This window comes from Dunckerocampus dactyliophorus, chromosome 18, assembly GCF_027744805.1.
Source record: "Dunckerocampus dactyliophorus isolate RoL2022-P2 chromosome 18, RoL_Ddac_1.1, whole genome shotgun sequence".
Classification (NCBI taxonomy): Eukaryota; Metazoa; Chordata; class Actinopteri; order Syngnathiformes; family Syngnathidae; genus Dunckerocampus; species Dunckerocampus dactyliophorus.
In genome coordinates, this window is record NC_072836.1 from 2,390,001 (window position 1) to 2,407,930 (window position 17,930).

A 17,930-nucleotide genomic window follows, 5' to 3' on the forward strand; every position below is an offset into this window, starting at 1 on the left:
ACCTTTTCTTGGCGGTGTCAATAGTTGCCTTCCAACGGTACCAGTCAACGTACCAATGGTACTATATGCTCCAATGGTACCAATGGTACTATATGCTCCAATGGTACTATATGCTCCAATGGTACTATATGCTCCAATGGTACCAATGGTACTATATGCTCCAATGGTACTATATGCTCCAATGGTACCGTGCTGCAGCCCTGTGCTGGGGGCCATCGTGGTTAAAAGGTAGCAGACAACACGTAGAGCGTAGTAGTCTTAGTAGTGCTATATATAGTGTGGTGTAGCTACTGTTGACTGTAATGCTGGCCAGTTAAGAAAATCAAGTTACCTTTCTGCCAGCGATACTGTAGCTCACACAGCTGTTTCCATGGTAACCACACGGAGAGCGCCTGGCGGGTCCTCGCAGATCGCTCGTCTTCCCATCTACGAGGAGCGCAGCGCAGCATCCGAGCGCAGCTCCCGGAAAGGCCACCGTGCCAGCCGCAGCGGCCGTGATGGGCGGTTCCCGAGGGCCCACGGTGTTGCCCGGAGAGACAGGTGCCGGCGCCCGTCAGCTCCACTTGGCCACGCCCCGCCATGACCCGGCCTTCCAAGTCTTTCCCAAGCGGCCACTGTCTTTACTTACCGGATGGAAGCGTCCAAAATGCGGGGAGGGCGGGGCTGCTGCAGCACATCTGTCAGTGATACCTTTTAGAGACACAGCTGTCAATCAAGCGTGCGGCGCCGCCAGCGAGGCTCTGTGGCGTCTGTGTGCGTCTCGTGCAGACTGACACCTGACAGACTGAGGCTGTCGGACCCAAATGATCAAATGCTACTGCTAATGCTAGGTAGCTAGTGAGATGGGTCCACCACGCTAATGACCCCCACCAGCCCCCACCCTCTTGGTGACATTTGGGCACCTAAACAGTTCTGACCCGTGTTGAGGTCTGCTGCTAACAGAGGCTGGCACCAGGTGTCAGAACATTTGAGGTCCGCCCGTGAAGAGACGCCCACTCCTCATCAGGCGGGAAATCACTTAGTGTGCATCACATGACGCGCGCCCGGGCCCTCGCCGACATGATTAATGGCGCTCGCCTCTGCCGCCATCTCATTCTGTTACTGTCACAGTTAAGTGGGCCAAAGACAATAATAAACAGTCAGTCTGCTGCGGACCCCCTCCCAACGCCATCGCATCAGCCCACCCCCCCCGCCCACCGTGTGAGAGTGTGTGCGCGCTTGTGTTTGCAGGTATGCATGACAAAATGCTTCATTTGTCCTACGAATGCGTCTCATCAGCAGCGAGTGCTCGCCACAGGTCGTGGTCGGACGGCGACGCTGTGTCACGGCCCCCGGCGGGCAGAAACGACCCGCTCGGCACCGTTTTACATCCGCGTGAGATGCAGCAGGCCGACAATTAACAAGTCATCAAGTTGTCTCGACGGCCGTGTCGTTTCAGGCCTCAAAGTTCATTTGATTCAAACTAAGGAAAGAACTCGTTAACACAAATACAAATGATGCAAACGCTAATGACATGAAAAGACAGCAATCAGGAGAGCAAGCAGGGGCGGAGCCACAGTACATTGCCTGTGCCTGGGGTTACGTCGATCACGAGCTACCAGTCGACCGCAAAGGGAGTGTGGGTCGATCGCAAAAAGGCCACTTTGTAGATGTCGTGTGACATCAGTCAGCTGACATCAAGTCCCCTCCTGATTCGCTCTTGTTGCCCCGCGGAAAAGATGAGGTGGTGAAAAGATGCCTCAAGCTACACACGGAGCTGCGACTTTCACCTTGGTTATTCTGATCACAGATAAGCGAAGTGCGCCGTAAGATGCCGACATCTACACTAAAAGTTATGTGTTCACTTGTAGCAGCTCGTTATGTAGAAACAAAGTCAGTTGTTTGATGCTTTGCTTCGCGTCCTGAACTCCACTATGGAAATGTGTTTTCTACACTTCGCCTGTTAAACGATTATTTCATTATAAATTGGAAAATGCGGCCATTGCTGAAAGCTTTTTAATATGTTGCCTTGACGTTGGCTACATTGTCTTTTGCATCATCATTTCATTTCTTCTACATCTGTAATGTTTGGTAGCAAACGCTAACTGGACGTAATACATGAAGTGTGTCTAATGAACGCTGCGTAGCTATTTTGGCTGATATATGAGGGGTACTCAGCTTATGTACACACTATGGAGGAATTGTGCGTAATTATCTTTATTGCCGTATTGAATTGAATTGTGAATGATAACTACTCTGTTTACCTGTAAACTTTGAAACGGAATGAATAGATTGGGTCAGTGAGGACGAGAGATTTTAACATTCATGTTTTGAAAAAGTACAATGAAAAATATGACTGGACACACAAGCGACACAAGGTGATTTTATGACTGACGAGGTCCAACTGTTGCTGTATGGAACCGCTGGTGCCTAACCAATGCACAGAGTGACCTCTCTTCCTGCCTGTTCGGAGGCTTGCGACGAGGTAAACGGACACGCATGCACATGGCAATCTACGGAGGCCGGCAAAATTATCCAGTTCGTTTTCATTTGTTGTGTGATCCATTTATTTATTTATAATCACAAGACATTTTTTCTTTGAACGAGAAATCCTGTCGCATTTTAGTCGGCTACGAGATGTTGTGACGTCACAATGAAATCCTAATCATCAGTATTTTATTGTGCTTTTCAAGGTACCCAAAGTGCTTGACAGTGAAGTGAAGCCATTATTCATTCAATCCTCTGTTGCTGGGTAAACTACATCTGTATCCACAGCTGCCCTGGGGTGGACTGATGGAAACGTGGCTGCTGACCACCAAACATTCATGCCAGAGTGGGCAGCAATGGAGGCAAGGTGGGTGGAGTGTCTTGCCCAGGGACACAACAACAGTGACTGGATGGAGAGAGTGAGGATCGAACCATTAACCTTCAGGTTTTTGGACAACCTGCTCTACCTCCTGAGCCACCGCCGCCCTAACTTCATGCAAATGAGCTGCCTGTCACCCTCCACACCAGCAGGTGGCAGCACTCTTCCTGCACTCAACTTCTTGGCGCATCTCATAGACCACAAATAGAATACTTACTTCAGTGCAACTCAGTAAGTGTACTGAGTGCACTGCGTACTTAGTCCCTGAGTGTGTGAATGTCGGCAGTGTAGTGAGAGACGGTCCGTGTTTGGGCGGGGCTAATTGCTGTGTACGGACGGGGCGAGTACGCATACGCATGTGTAAGTGGTGCTCATGAATGTTCACGTGCACGTTGTCTAAAATAGCTCCGTGTTCTTCTTTCCACTGCGACCTTTGCCCCCCCCCACCACTTAGGATGAAAGTGATTATATTGTTCTGTGCTCATCGCCATGGTAACGGTGATTAAATCCACGTTGTTGTGCATGAAATAGCCGCCGGAGGCTTCTGCAGCAGGGAGAGAGCCGGGGAGTATTTATTTATTTATTTAGTTTTAGCAGCAGCAGAGGTCAGAGGACGAGCGTGCACGTTAACGACGGGGGCCGAGGCGTAAATGCTATGGCGCTAAGAGTGCATGCTAATTAGCACTCGTCTGCCTTTGGACACACTCAAGCGGAACCACAACCTCCTTGACTCCTGAAGACAATTGCACATTAATTGGACGCCTCATCTTTCTGTTTATGCTTTGTTTGGGAGGCCAGCGCGGCGGATTAGCGGCAGCGAGGAGCGGCCCCGACGGCGCCACCGCCAGGCAAGCAAGGCGTCCGCGCAGGAGCGTCCGTGGAGGCATTGCATGGCTTTGAAGCTCACCCAAAGGAACAAGTCAAAGCCTCGGGGGGGAATTCAGGAAGGAGGCAGGCGGACCAGATAAGACGTGTTGTTGGCAGGCAGTGTGGGGGCGGGGCTTCAGGCTTTGTTACCTCTGCCAAGGAGGATATGTTGTAATTGCCGTTTCTTCGTTAGTTCTCAGGATTGGAACAAAAGTACTTGCTGATGCTGATGCCTTTTCACATGAACTTCATTTCTCTGTGATTGATGCAAAAGTTGTCCCAGTCGTTGATTCTGCAGGACAGTGAGAGCTGTTGCTAATGCACTGGCACCCCGGGTTTCATTATTCATTTCTTCCAAACGCTCCAGCAAACATCAAAGCGTACAAAACAATGTTTTTCTCATAGGAAATCATGTAAATATAGTGAATGTGTTCCAGACAGCCAAAAGTCGTCCCTCGTTTATAGCGGTTAATTGGTTCCAGATCTGACCGCGATAAGTGAATTTCCACGATATAGGATTCAATGTTAATAAATGGAATATTTCCATAGAGCATGGAAAACATTTTTTAACACAGTTAGAGCCCTGTATTCATGAAATAACACCCCTATAGTCACCTTTACACTCCTATTATTCTTTGTTTACATCACAGTGCAACTGTGCTGGGACTTGAGACGGCCACGAGCTAAGAAGCTAGCGAGCTAACATAAGACACAATAATACACACATTGTTGAATGACAGCGTCAGACGTGAGCATCATCTTTGACAAGGCAGAACGTTTGCATTGGCTCTCATTAGATGGTGTACCTAGTGCAGTGTCCATTGACGGCAAGTGATGGTGCAATAAGTTATTTGAACTAACGCCACACACTGCAGACGTGCACGTACACGGCACGGTGATGATGATGAGGAGGATTGCCGTGCTCATTACTACTCCTTCATTCTTCTCATTTACACAGCAAAGGTCTGCTTTTATTTATTTATCCACATTTCCTCTCGTTAATGATCGAAAGCGTTCAAGGAGCCTTGCGTGCAATATGCAAATGAGGCTGCTAATTGACAAACACACACACACACACACACACACACACACACACTACTGTCCTCTGCACCCTACAATCCACTTTGATTGGCGGCACTCTTGCCATCAGGACGATTGCGTCTCACCTCAAATGAGTCTTTCAATGCGCTTGAAGCCCAATCATGAAGCAGGCGCAGCAATCCCAACATTGTTTTGCTCCTGCAGCTTTTATTTCCCCAAAGAGATTGCTGATCCACTCTGTTTCACCCCCAAGTTTACGCCGGATTTGGACTTATTGGAAGTCTGGTGCCATGTCTCAAGTCACGCACTTGCATGCTTACACTTTTGAGTCCTTTGAGTGCATAAGACAGGTAAGTACAGCAGAATGTAGTACACTGTCAGTCAGTGGCGGAGCTACGGAATGGACAGGGGTGGTCGTGGCCACCCTTGGTCTCTCTCCGGCCACCCCAGGCTCCTCAGCTCCTCGTTGTGCTACAGTGTCATAGCGGCGGCATAAGCAATGCTGGCTCGCTCTTCCCCCTCCGAATCCTCTTGCAGAGTTCACAGACATCATGTCCCCCCCCAAAAATCGAACCTTGCGTCAACAGCAATGTGAGCTGCAGAGCTGCGATTGGTCAGCTTTTTTTTTTTTTATTTTTTTAACCACATTATTTCCAGTATGGAGCCTTTCTCTCCTTCCGTACTGTAAAAGCACCCTTTAAAATCAGACACCTTCTTCGGTTTTGGAGCAACATGTGCGATAAAAGTGAGTGATTTTCCACATGGATTAGTTCTAGCTCCAACAACCATCTGGATGTGGCTTCAGTCGAAATTGTTTACTAGTACTACTACTACAATATCCCTCCATCCACCCATCTTCCTCCACTCATCTGAGGTTGGGTTGTGGGAGCAGCAGCCTAAGCAGGGAAGCCCAGACTTCCCTCTCCTGAGCCACCTCATCTGACTCCCGCGGTTCTACTTTGATTTTCTCCCGGATGAGAGTGCTTCTCACCTTATCTCTAAGGAGAGACCAACCAAAAGTCATTTCAGCCGCTTGTACCCGCCATCTTGTCCTTTTGGTCACTACCCAAAGCTCATGACCATACAGTAGGTGAGGGTAGGAATGTAGATCTACCGCTAAATTGAGCTTTGTCTTTCGGCTCAGCTCCCTCTGCACCACAATGGGCTGATGCGGAGCACCAATCCACCTGTTCATCTCACGTTCCATCCTGCACGTGAACAAGACCCCGAGGTACTTAAACTCCTCCACGTGGGGCAGGATCTCATCCATCATGATGGTACTCCACCCTTTTCTGTCCGAGAACCATGGACTCGGACTTGGAGTTGCTGATTTTCATCTTAGCCGCTTCACACTCTGCTGCGAACCGATCCAGTGAGAGTGGAAGATCACCGCCCGATGAAGCCAGCAGGATCACATCATCTGCAAAAAGCAGAGACCCAATCCTGCAGCCACCAAACCGGATCCCCTCAACGCCGTGGCGGCGCCTAGAAATTCTGTCTGTAAAAGTAATGAATGGAATGTGTGACAACAGCTACCACTACGCAGGGAAATAAACAGCTAGTCAAAGCATTGTGCTCACTCCCCCCGCAGAGGAGCATCAGGCTGGCGTTATAAGGGCTGACGTAGTGACTACGATGTCACATACTGATGCCTGTCATGGTCGCTATGCAATACGTCCTCCATTTATTTTTCATGGAGAAGGTGGGGGGTGACGGGGAGCAATATACATATACAACGGGTTTGGGACAGCATTCACACACTCAGGAAGTGAGTACACCGTGTACACGGTGTACTTACTGAAGTGCACTGAAGGAAATATTCCATTCGAGACACAGCATGTTGGCACTCACACATGACGTCCCCTGCAGATTGATTCCGCTTGGCTGCAGAGGGCGGCAACATCGAACAAATGCTGTCTGGAAGGCAGTGGGGGGTGGGGTCGGGGGTCACGGGCGGGACGTTGCCGGCTGTGGCGATGAAAGGGAGGCTGGAAATGGAGAGAATCAGTCATCCGGTGGTTGGCGAGACATGTGGTGACATGTTAACCGCGTGTGTGTGTGTGTGTGACGCGGGGTGGGGGTGCTTGGTGTGAGGAATAATCGGTGTGTAATGTGTGCCGACAGCTTGCAGAGCGCCATCATTAATGTAGTGAGTCACTTTTACTGCTTCTGCTACTGGCGGCCCAGATGCCACCTGAACGTGACGCCGCCAGCAGCCAGCGCCCACCCGGCCAGGTTCTGCCAGCTGGCGCTGTCCCGCCCTTCCAGCCACGCCCCCCCCCCAGCACCAATGTGTCTAAACAGCAGAAAGATGAAGTCCTCTGTCGTCTTCTTCTTCATTGATACTACAATACAATGCCAGTCAATGACCATGTGGTCTCCATGGTTACCAGGCCTCTGAGGCACGATTAGCATGTTGTTTGCCTTAACACCACACCGCCGGCCCTTTATGCAAATGAGCACTTTGAAGGCGCGGCTTGAAGACGCCTCAAACGCACTGTGAAGATCAACGTGCACGCAAATGTCAAGCAGCACCAAAGCGGGAAAACAAATGAAAAATGGTCATTATGTGCACGGCAAGGTGAGAGCAGGCAGATAACACCTTGACCTCCAAGTGTGGGCGTGTGCGTGTGTGTTTATGTGCTCTCCAGTCCATCAGCAGCACTCAGTAAAATGAACCTTTACGTGCGTTTCTTGATCTTATCGTCCTGCTGTCATGCATTGTTTGTGTGCGCGACCCCTCCGCCCCCTACTTGTCTCTGTCCGTGTTCCTGCTCATGTTAAGGTTGTTAAGTCGCACTCAGGATGCACTTTATGAGGTGTCCGTGCTCGATGTTGCACTCGACCTCTGCGACGCACGCACAGGCACACACGTGCACACCCACAGGTCGTGACTGACTATTTTAACAAGCTATTTTTAGCTGTTTATTTTTTAAAACGCAACGTTTGTTAAGCGCTGAGCTCGGCCGATCAAATGTTGTCATGTGACCTTCAAGGCCTACCCTCCAAACACACACTGATAAAACTATCGATTCTTCCTACGTGTCAGCAGGAATCCTCCTGGTTTTGACCCAGGATAGCTGAGGTCAAAAGTCACATGGGTACACTCCCATTCAACCTATACTGTGTTTCAACTGGAATGCAGTCATCCCTCATTTGTCGGTAAATTGGTTCCAGACTCGATCGTGATCAGTGCCTTTCCGCAAAGTAGGATTCAATCTTAATTTCATAGTTGGAGAATAGAAAACCTGTTTGACTCTCTAAATACACCATTAGAGCCCTGTAGACATGAAATAACACCCCCATGGTCTCTTTTACACTCCTATTATTCAGCGTTTACGTCACATCACACTCGGTGTGATCGCAGTTGCACTCAAAAGGCTAAGTGTACTAAGTGTAAGTATGCAAGTGCACCGATTGAGACACAGCAATTGCAAATGTTTGATGCGTCAGTATCACATGTATTAATATGACCACCCTGTGTGTTTCTACTGCAGTGACTTGTGAAGTTCTACACGGCAGCGTTGGACTTCCTGCTTCTTGTGTGGCCCGACACGACCCTTGACCCCTGGCACAGGCAGGTAGGAAGCTAAAGAAAAGATAACATGAAGGCAGAGGCATTAAAAAGATGCAGGAAGAAGCAAATGTGGCGTAATAACAAGCTGCTCCGTTCCCGTGGCGGTTCTGTCGGGTCGAGCGCGGTTCTGTTGTGACTCACTGAGATGATGATGATGATGATGATGATGATGATGGAGCGTCTCGTGTAATATGCTTCTCAAGGGCAACGTGAAGGAGGAAGAAAGTGGAAGACTTGTGTTTGTCTCGGCTGGTGAGGAAGTTTGAGGTTGTGATGACTCAGCAGCTCATTCACATTCAAACACAAATAGGTTGGCCCGGAGGGGGATCCGTCAGCAAGCAAATCTCTCCACGGCGCCGGCTTGCACTGATTGGACTTGAATTTGAGTTTGGATTTGAGGGGCGCACCCCCGATGACGGACGTGAGAGCAGGAGATGTTCCCAGAGAAGATGAAGGAGGTTCTTCTCCGCAGGAGGCGGGCCTGAGGGGATTAAACGGATCAGCGGGCGCCGTATTGTGTGTGTGTGTGTGTGTGTGTGTGTGTGTGTGTGTGTGTGTGTGTGTGTGCGTGTGTGTGCGTGCGCCGGCAGGTACCTGCAGAATCCCGGCCGAGAGCCACAACCAGCCTAGCCGGGATAATGTTCCCTCCCGGCACTTAAACCCTGGTGGCGTTGGAGTGGTTTAGTGGGAAGGTCATTAGACGATCCCATCGCTGACGCTCCCCACCCGCCTTTAATCCCACGTCTTCGCTTCCATACCATTTTAGCCCAAACTCTTCAATCAATATTCAAACTACAGCAGCGGCTAAGTTTTTACTGGTCCTCAGCCTGCTGTAAATATTAAATGAATTAAAGCTGCAAGCAGTATTGAAGGGGAGACGTTTTTTTGGCATTTCCTGTTGCCACTGGCCGGCACGGTGACGAATAAGGGAGGGACCTACGCATAGCTTCAGGGTGTCATCTTTATCATACGCACTGATTATGATGAAAATATGGTACAGTTATTAAGGTTTGCATTTTTGTGACAACTTGTCAGACTGGCCATCAAGGTTTGGCGCCGATGGGGTAGGCTAAAATGCTTCACAACTCGTCATCATCCATCTGTCTAGTATCCTTCATTTTGATCTGGGCTCATTTGGTTAAAGTCCTGAGGAGTTTGTCAGAATACAACCCCTGGTTTTGGCCCAAAATGATTGACAACTTGTTTGCGAACGTGGGTTCTAGAGACTAGTTCACTAGACTAGTTCATCCCGCTGGGGTGTCACAAGATTTCTCGTTCAGGAAAAAAAAAAGTCTTGTGGGCACTAAGATTTGGGACAATAATAAATTAATGAATGAATCTCACAACAAATGAAATTTAAGTTGATAATTTTGCAGGCAGGTTTCAGTGGGTGGAGACGGGGCTGCTTGCATACACACAGAGTACAGAACAGTGTAACGTAGTAAAAATATAATGAGTAGATTGCAATATATTGTCATGTATTTTATTTTTTCACTGTACTTTTCTTAAATGTGAAGCTAAAATCTCAACCCTAAAGAGACCCAATCTCGCGTATCGTCTCGTCTCTTGAACAGCGTCTCTCGTGAGACCTCTAGCATCCCGTCATGACGGATGTGTGACTGTGGTGTGCTTCCATGTCTCCTCTAAGATGATTTAAATGCTACAAAACACAATCTCTTACTTTTTCTTGGAGTTCAGTCCTTGCCGCCGAGCAGCTTTGACCGCCACCGCCCTCATTCGGTAACGGCGACGCTTTGCCTCCAGACACCCACAGGACCTCAGTGTCTGCAGTTCCGGGTCGGTTCCCTGCAGTGCAGAGGCACCCAAACAAACACACACAGGAGCACTCAAACACACACACACTGGCAGGGTAACGGCGCGTGGTGGCGCCCCAAAGCCTGGTGGTCCAGGACAAATTGGAAGAGAGCGGCTCATTTACTCGCAGCCGTCATGATCCGACTCTGCAAACAAGTGCAAAGACTCCCCAAGGGCGTTCCCGCATAAATAATGACTCCTGGAGACGCTTCCATTTGTGCCGCTCGCTGGATGCACACACGGGTCAGCTCGGCCCCGTTGGGGGCGGTGGGAGGGCAGGGTCTTCAGTAAACAACTTGAAGCCAACGTAAGAAGGAAGTTTCCCTCTGCGGACCTTCTCAGGAGTAGGAAGGTACTCTTTGCTCTGAGTGTAAATTGAATTTCCCCGAGTGGGGCAATTATGAGATTTCTGACCCAAACTCTGTGCTTGTAGTCCTTTGGGTGGACGCCGCTAAATTTAGCTCCCGCAGGCGGCCATGTTTGCTTCCTGTGTTGTGCTTCTCTGTGTTTTTGTTTCAAAGCGCTGCGGCGTTCATGTCAGTCGTGCACGCTTACATAACGGCGAAGCTTCCAGGCTTCCGCTGCGAGCGTGGGCTTGTGGGAGAATGCGCCGGTGGGAGGGAGCGGAAGAACTAAAGAGGAAGACAAAGCCCCCCCCCCAAACCCCACCCACCCCCCCACTCATTAGCTTAAGCGTGGCGTGCATCCTGCACGATAACATTTGAAGTAAAAAAAAAAACAAACGCCACAACACGGGCGATAAAGCAAAGCTGCGCTCTTAGTTTCCCGCCATCTGTTCCACTTGGAGAGGAGCTCGCCATTTCAACAACACCCCCCCGCCTGCATCCCACCAAACCCGTGGAGCAGCACATTGCCCGCCTCCTCATTCAGAAGTGTACCTTCTCCTGGCGGATACTTTGCATATCTAAATCCAGTTCTTGATGGCGTGCGCCAAACACAATGTGACACGCCACCATTTGAGGTCTGCGTGAAAAATGGGATTACGGCGGCGGTGATTGTCGGTGCGGCGTCGCGGTAATCATTTCCCCGCAGGAGCCGACATGATGGGCTCACGACTTGACCTCTGTCATTATCTCCTCGCTGACAGCGTGCGCGTGCACGCGTGTGTGCACGTGGGCGTCTCAAGTCAACGTGTTAAAATACGCAGACGCTACCCGGGTCAGCGCGGAAGACGAAATATTCAAACAAATAACCCCCAACGTACATCGGCATTTGAACTCGCATCAGACAACTTGGACACTCCTTCATGTTTTCATCACACGGTGCTGCCGTCCATCTCCGCCCGTCAGGTGACATCTGATCTGGTCTACTTTGGGTTTGTCCCGTTAAAGATCACCAGCGCGGATCAGGTGTTTCCATCTTGCCCTGTCCTTTTCCATCTTCCTGTCAGTCCTATCACCATCATGTCGTCATCTGCTTTGGTATTCCCCTTCTTCTCCTGCATCTCCAGCATCCTTCGACCGATATACCTCGTTTTTGCTACTAATTCATTCCAAAAAGGTGTGGAAAACTGAAACGTACAACAACACAAGCAATTTTTCCCATAGGAAATCATGTCAATCCAATAAATCTGTTGCAGACAACAAAACATAAGTTTGATAAAGAATAATTAAAGTTTTACATGCCAAATAATTATAAATGTGGAATGAAATGATGATTGAACATCACTTTTACCTTTTATTGACGACTCTTGTTGGTGAAGACAGGGAGGAGTCTTTGCGATGAGTTCACCTTCTTCGGACAGACCTTCACTCTCAACTTACTTTGGCCCCATGGCAGGTTATTTATCAACCATACTCAAGAAAAAAAAATGCACGGACAGTGAGTCATCAACACAGTGCTTTGTTTGGGCTCTTGATTTTGTGGAACGATACGGCACCGGGTAAACGGACTACTTTGTTAGGCCAAGTGTTTGATTTCTTTCAAACATGCAAACAATGTTACATTGAAACACTTCACATACTCACAATTCACCGCTCAACATGTCCAAAAAGGAGCAAGAAGAAGCAGAGCGTATTTAATCCAACCCCCTCTCCATATCACAGCAGTCACTAATTTAGTTATGGATTTGTACACTGTCTGTGTCCATATACTGTATACACTAACCATAAAAAGGTGGGGACATCAGGCCCCCAGGCCCCAGGACAAAGTCAGAGTACACAATCACCTCCAACCCACCAGGAAACACCCACCCCACCCCTCCCTAATGCACCCATCCAATGCCCAGCGCCCCAGCAACTCCTCCAACAAGGAGCAAAAGTGGCCAAACACGCAAGGGTGCAACAAATTTGATGGTTCTTTTGTCATTCAACCGTCCTCTTCAACATGCGTTCAAGGTGACCATCTGGACCTCGTCATTGCAGAAGCATCCACCAAGCCCAGGAGCCACAGAACGCCATCTGCAGGCCACATGGAAACTGAGACAGTGTACGAAAACTGGGGTGAAATTTTGTCAAATTGTCGCCGAAAATGTAATCGTACAAAAAAGTAGTTCATATGAAAACCAAGGCGTCACTTTATAGAATTCATGCTTCCTAACGGGGGTGTCCAAACGTATCTACGATAAGCGGGAGCGTATGAAACCAGAGGCAACATTTTGGTGAAAACTGGTCAAAAACCGAATCATACAAAAACTGGGGCGTTTGAAAACCGAGGTTGGACTCTAATCGCAATCCCTCCTTCTCACACGGCCAGACGTCTAACACGGGGTGTTCCTCGGCTCCTTACTAATCCTGTCCACCCGCGTCACGCCCGAGGCACATCCAAGCATCTCCAGCAGTCAGAGCCCGCCGTCTGCTGACTGTCCACCACCGTCCTGTAAATGTGCTTCGTTTGTTTTCACCACAACCAAACATTTCCATAGAAATGATATTCTACTTTTTATCAAAAAAGGTCACCAACTGAAAAGTGGATCTTTCAGGCCGCTGACATGTTAATCGTCTTGATGGCTAATTAACTTTTGTTTAATCAATAATGTGGACTTTGCTCAAAGCGAGACAAGTTGCTCTTTTAATCCCATTGAATTTGGCCGAGATGAAAAGAGCCCCCAGCCCCTTCACGAGTCCACCAGACAGCGACTGCTTCACCTTAAACCTTGTTTTATTATTCATGACATTTGGGCCAATCTGCTCCATCGACCAATGAGCTGCTTTGGCCGGCGGCGGCTCCTTTCTGGACCGTGACCGACCGCTAACTGCATTACTTTTCATCAAATGACTGAAGTCCAAATCAGAGCAGCAGGTGACAGCGGGGACTGTAGAGGAGCATGTTAGCTCCACACCCGAACAATCCCTCACATGGCCTGGTTTCAAGAAGACACGGCTGCAGTCGGCTGGAAGAGGAGCAGAAGATCTCGTGACTTGCATGCCTAGAATCGGGTTTCCAATCACTGCTAAGTGCACAGTATACTTTTTTGAAGTGCACTTTGGTCAGTATTCCATTTGAGACACAGCCTTCAACTTGAGCATTAAGAGAATTCCTGGGAGTAAATGTGTCTCCTTCACCAACAACCTGAAAGAAAGAATCTGGAAACGAGACACAAACACAAGCTGGTCCTGATGAACTCTTTTGGAAGCGCAGTGGAAACCCTGTGCGCACCATGTGACCCCTCCTCTTCTCTTTGCTCCGTTTTCTCGTGACAATTTCCAAAAGTTTTTTTTTTTTTTTTTTTAGGGCGCCGGCGCACGGCTGGCTGTCTAATTAACTTTTTGTTTTATCAAAATAATTAAGAATTTGGTTCAAAGCGCCTCCTTGTAATCCTGTTGAACGTGGCCCAGATGAGAAGTGCTTTCAAGTCGTGCAGATGGGAGCGATTGTTTGCAGCCTGGTTCTGGTTCTGACCGGCTAAACCCAGCAGAGCTTGTGCACGTCACCCTCTAAACCAGACGGGAGCAAACTCCGGGCCGTGAAGATTTTTCATCCGGTCTGCTGGACGTTTCTAAATGTATTTATATTTAACATGGAAGCTGTCGGCAGCAATACGATTAGCGATGCTATTTTTAAATTACCGTCAGTCTTCAACTATGGAAATGGTTCCAGTGGTTTTGGAAGCTTTCTAGTGATATAAGGGTCATTACGGTAATCACAGGGAGTATGGCACAGCCCCTGTGACGGAGAGGGACAGAAGCAAGTGTTCTACCAGTTCTGCAGTAAAGTCGTATTTTATATTTCATGGTTGTCTTTTTTTGCCGGGTGTAAAGCGGCTGGGATGAGAATCGGCACCTACAAGTCAACCGTGTCATCTCTGAGATCCTGCCACAAGTGGTGGAGTTTAAGTACCTCGGATCTTGTTCACGGGAAAGGGAAGGATGGAACGTGAAAAGGACAAGCAGCTTTGTGCCTCGTCTGCAGTGATGCGAACATCGGCGAGGAAGGAGTTGAGCTCCTACCCTCACCTATGGTCATGCGCTTTGGGTAGTGACCGAAAGGACAAGATGGTGGCTACAAGCGGCCAAAATGAGTTTTCTCAGGAGGGTGGCTGGGCTCTCCCTTAGCGATAAGGTGAGAAGCCCTGTCATCTGGGAGAAACTCAGAGTAGAACTGCTAGAGCCAGATGAGGTGGCTCTGGCATCGGTTCAGGATGCCTCCCGGATGGGGAAGACCCGGGACATGTTGGAGAGACTATGTCTCTCAACTGGCCTGGAAACACCCCGGGATTCGCCGGGAGGAGCAGGACGAAGTAGCCGGGTAGAGGGATTCCCCGCTTAGGCATCTGCCCTCGTGACCTGACCTCGGAAAAGTGGACGAAGATGGATGGATGGATGGATGGTTGTTTTTTACCGTTTGTGTTTGGCTGTGCTGTTTGTGCCATTTTTGCTGTTTTTGCTTAACAGCAAAACGTGTGGAGGAGGAAGTAAACGAGGGCGTTCATATACTCTTCATATTCAATATTTTATAGTTCACATTGTAAATCCCACATTCTGGGTGTCGTCTTCAGTCAACAAATTTCCAATTCAATTGTTGTTTGAGCTCGTCTGTCATGCTAACATTTTTAGCGTGCAGTAAAGCAAAGCAACCTCCACATGTTTAAAGTACTCCTCGGGAAAGGAATCCAAGCACATTTATGTAAGGCTTTTGCAGCTAAAATAAGACCCATCATTCCAGATGGACTCTTCCTCGTTAGTTATGTACATTCCATAAATATACATAGCCCCGCCCCCCCGTCACCTGTCTTAACTCGACTCAAAAGGTTCGCCCCCTCCACTGCTTTAAAGTGTTTTTATGTGTCGGGGACGTTGCGATGACACGGAAGATGGCGTGCGTTAGCGGTTTGGAGGCGTGTGGAAAGCGGTAATGAGCTGATGTTGAACTCAGCGTGCTTCCCTCTTGCATCATCTCCGAGTGGGTTTCCTCGATTCCGTCTCACAAAGCGCTCTTACGCAACCCTGGGTGTCACTCTGATGTTCCCAGACGAGCGTGATGCGACTGCGTTGGCCCGTCGCCTCGACCGCCGTCCCCGCTCGCCTTTTAGCACTTGTCCACGCTTGAGCTGGCGTGCTTGGGTGCGTGGCGCTGGCTCGTGTGTCAGATAAGCAGATTTGGAGCGTGCGCACAATGACTGCATGATCCCGGGTCTCGGGGGGAGGTGGGAGGGGGGAAGCCCCCGCGTGTCAGAATGTGCTGTTGCAGGATCTTCCTGATGAAGTCGTTAAGAAGTCATTAAGAAGCCATTAAGAGCCATTAAGTCGGCGAGGTGGTGCTCGCATGCGCGCGCCGCCAAGCGCCAGGCGTCAGGAAAACTTGTTAATCACACAGTTTATTCGCTCCCCCAGCGTGCGACTGTAAATACTACGACAGTGTGTTGTTGCTCACGCCGCATCCTAATGAAAGTCTGTATTAGCTTCTCTCCGTCTCTGGAGGAGGGGGGACTAATACTAATACCTGCTCGCCTTCCGCAGCTATAAACAACCCCCCCGCCTTAACCGCAGTCAGCCAGCTGCTTCATTTAAATCCTCTTTCTGTTTCACACGTACAATACAATAAGCTCTGTTTTTTCAGCTCATAGCTCGCCGCCACTCGGAGCGCCACGCGGCCACAGGTCACTCCGACGAGGGCGCCGCTTGGAAAAGCTCTGAAGAGCTCTTATCGAAAGTCATTAGGCGTTAGGCTGTCCACCTAATTATCTCCGTACGCTCGATCTGCGCTCCGGCAAAGACTGGGAGGCGCCGGGCTATCTCCTCGCTGGATGCTGCCTCAAGCCGCTATCAGCTGGACTCCGCCTCCTCCGGGAGCCTCAGATTTGCTCCGCAGAGGACGCGGAAACGAGGCTAAGAAAGCAGCCTCGTTTGTGCAAGCTGTTGTACTCTACGTATATGAATGTTGGTTAATTGGTTCCAGACCTGACCGTGATAAGTGAATTTCTGTGAAATAGGAATAACATGTCCCTGCAGTGATCCTGTAGCCTGCGCAATGTGACGTAAACAAAGAACAATAGAAGTGTAAAAGTGACTCTAGGGGTGTTATTTCATGTCCACGGGGCTCTAATAATGTTAAAACCTGTGTTTAGAAAGTCATAAACAGGTTTTCTATGCTCCAAATATGAAAATATTCACTTTATTAATATTGAATCCTGCTTCATGGGAATTCGCGGCTGGGTCTAGAACCAATTAACCGCCATAAATGACCGACTGTACAGTTATTCTATGACGCAGCTACTTTGGGCGCCTGCAGTTAATGTATTCACACATCAAACGTGTTGAGCTCTGAGTGCGGGCCTTGGATGAGTACACCCTTAAAAAGGGAAGCGTACAGAACGCTGCATTGTTGTGGCAGCGGTGCCGACGTAACGAAGTAGCCATCGGCACCTCATTTGGGTGCTAAATGAACACAGACACGAGGTGACGTTTATTGCCGACCTTAACACGCCAACAGCAGCGCTCCCTTCCAACATGTTTTTCTGTTGCTATCGACACAGACACTCGCAACACGACCTTCCTCATTATCCACCAGTGGTGAGCGTCATGCATTCAGGAACACTGGAATCCTCATCAACATTACAACACGTCGCCAGAATTCTGCATCAAGTGACAATTTTTGCTGGCAATTTTGCTGCACTTGGTAATAAATAAATGATATTGCTGCTGGTTGTGCTGTGATAATTATGAAAATGTGTGTTTAAATTGGTGAATTTATGACATAGTTATGTTCTTTCTATTATTGGAGTATTTAAATGACTATTCTGTTCAACTCCCATGTCAGAACGTTCCATTTTTGGACCAAATGTTTCCATTTTTGAAAGTACCGGTTGGGGCATCGTTGAATCACCAGTATCTGATCAAACGTAAACGGTACCCAACCCGCCCCTCAAACCAGTTTTAGTAGTTTAGTTGCGTTCTACCTGATGGGATAGATGTTTAGTTTCATGTTCTCTGCCGCCACTGCTTCTGTCCACCTTTGTGGCACTCATTAAAATCCAAAACACAAACGCATAAAAAAACATAACAACTTGCAGATGTCGTCATGTCATCACGACATCTTATACCGTCCTCTGCGGCCCTCGCCATGCAAGCTGCTACGTGCAGGATGTCCTTGGTACCGCACGGGCTTCCCCCACCGCCGCGTCCCCGCGTGACTTCGGCACCCACCCTCCCGCCGTCACCTGACCACCTGACCCGGGTGGCCCAGCATCCGTGGTTGCGCTGCGTAAACACATTAACGGTGCATTAATATGGAGATTGCGCTCCAGATGTGCTTGTAAAAGAGTCTGGACTTGGCAAGCGCCGTCTGCTGGAGTCATATTCCACCTGCTCCTGACGCTGTTATGCC

General features: G+C 49.0%; 1 protein-coding gene across 11 annotated transcripts in view; it reads left to right on the forward strand.

Annotated features, from left to right (window-relative positions):
* LOC129171697 (RNA binding protein fox-1 homolog 3-like) overlaps window positions 1-17,930 on the forward strand; it is a 328,221-nt gene that overhangs the window by 35,101 nt on the left and 275,190 nt on the right. For 9 of the 11 annotated variants that reach the window (XM_054760615.1, XM_054760602.1, XM_054760598.1 and 6 more), the window contains exon 2: window positions 8,251-8,334. The gene's annotated coding sequence lies outside the window, so the exon portion shown is untranslated. Of the gene's footprint in view, window positions 1-2,754; window positions 2,998-8,250; window positions 8,335-17,930 lie in introns of all 11 variants that reach the window. The other 2 variants (XM_054760601.1, XM_054760603.1) reach the window with 2 other exon arrangements.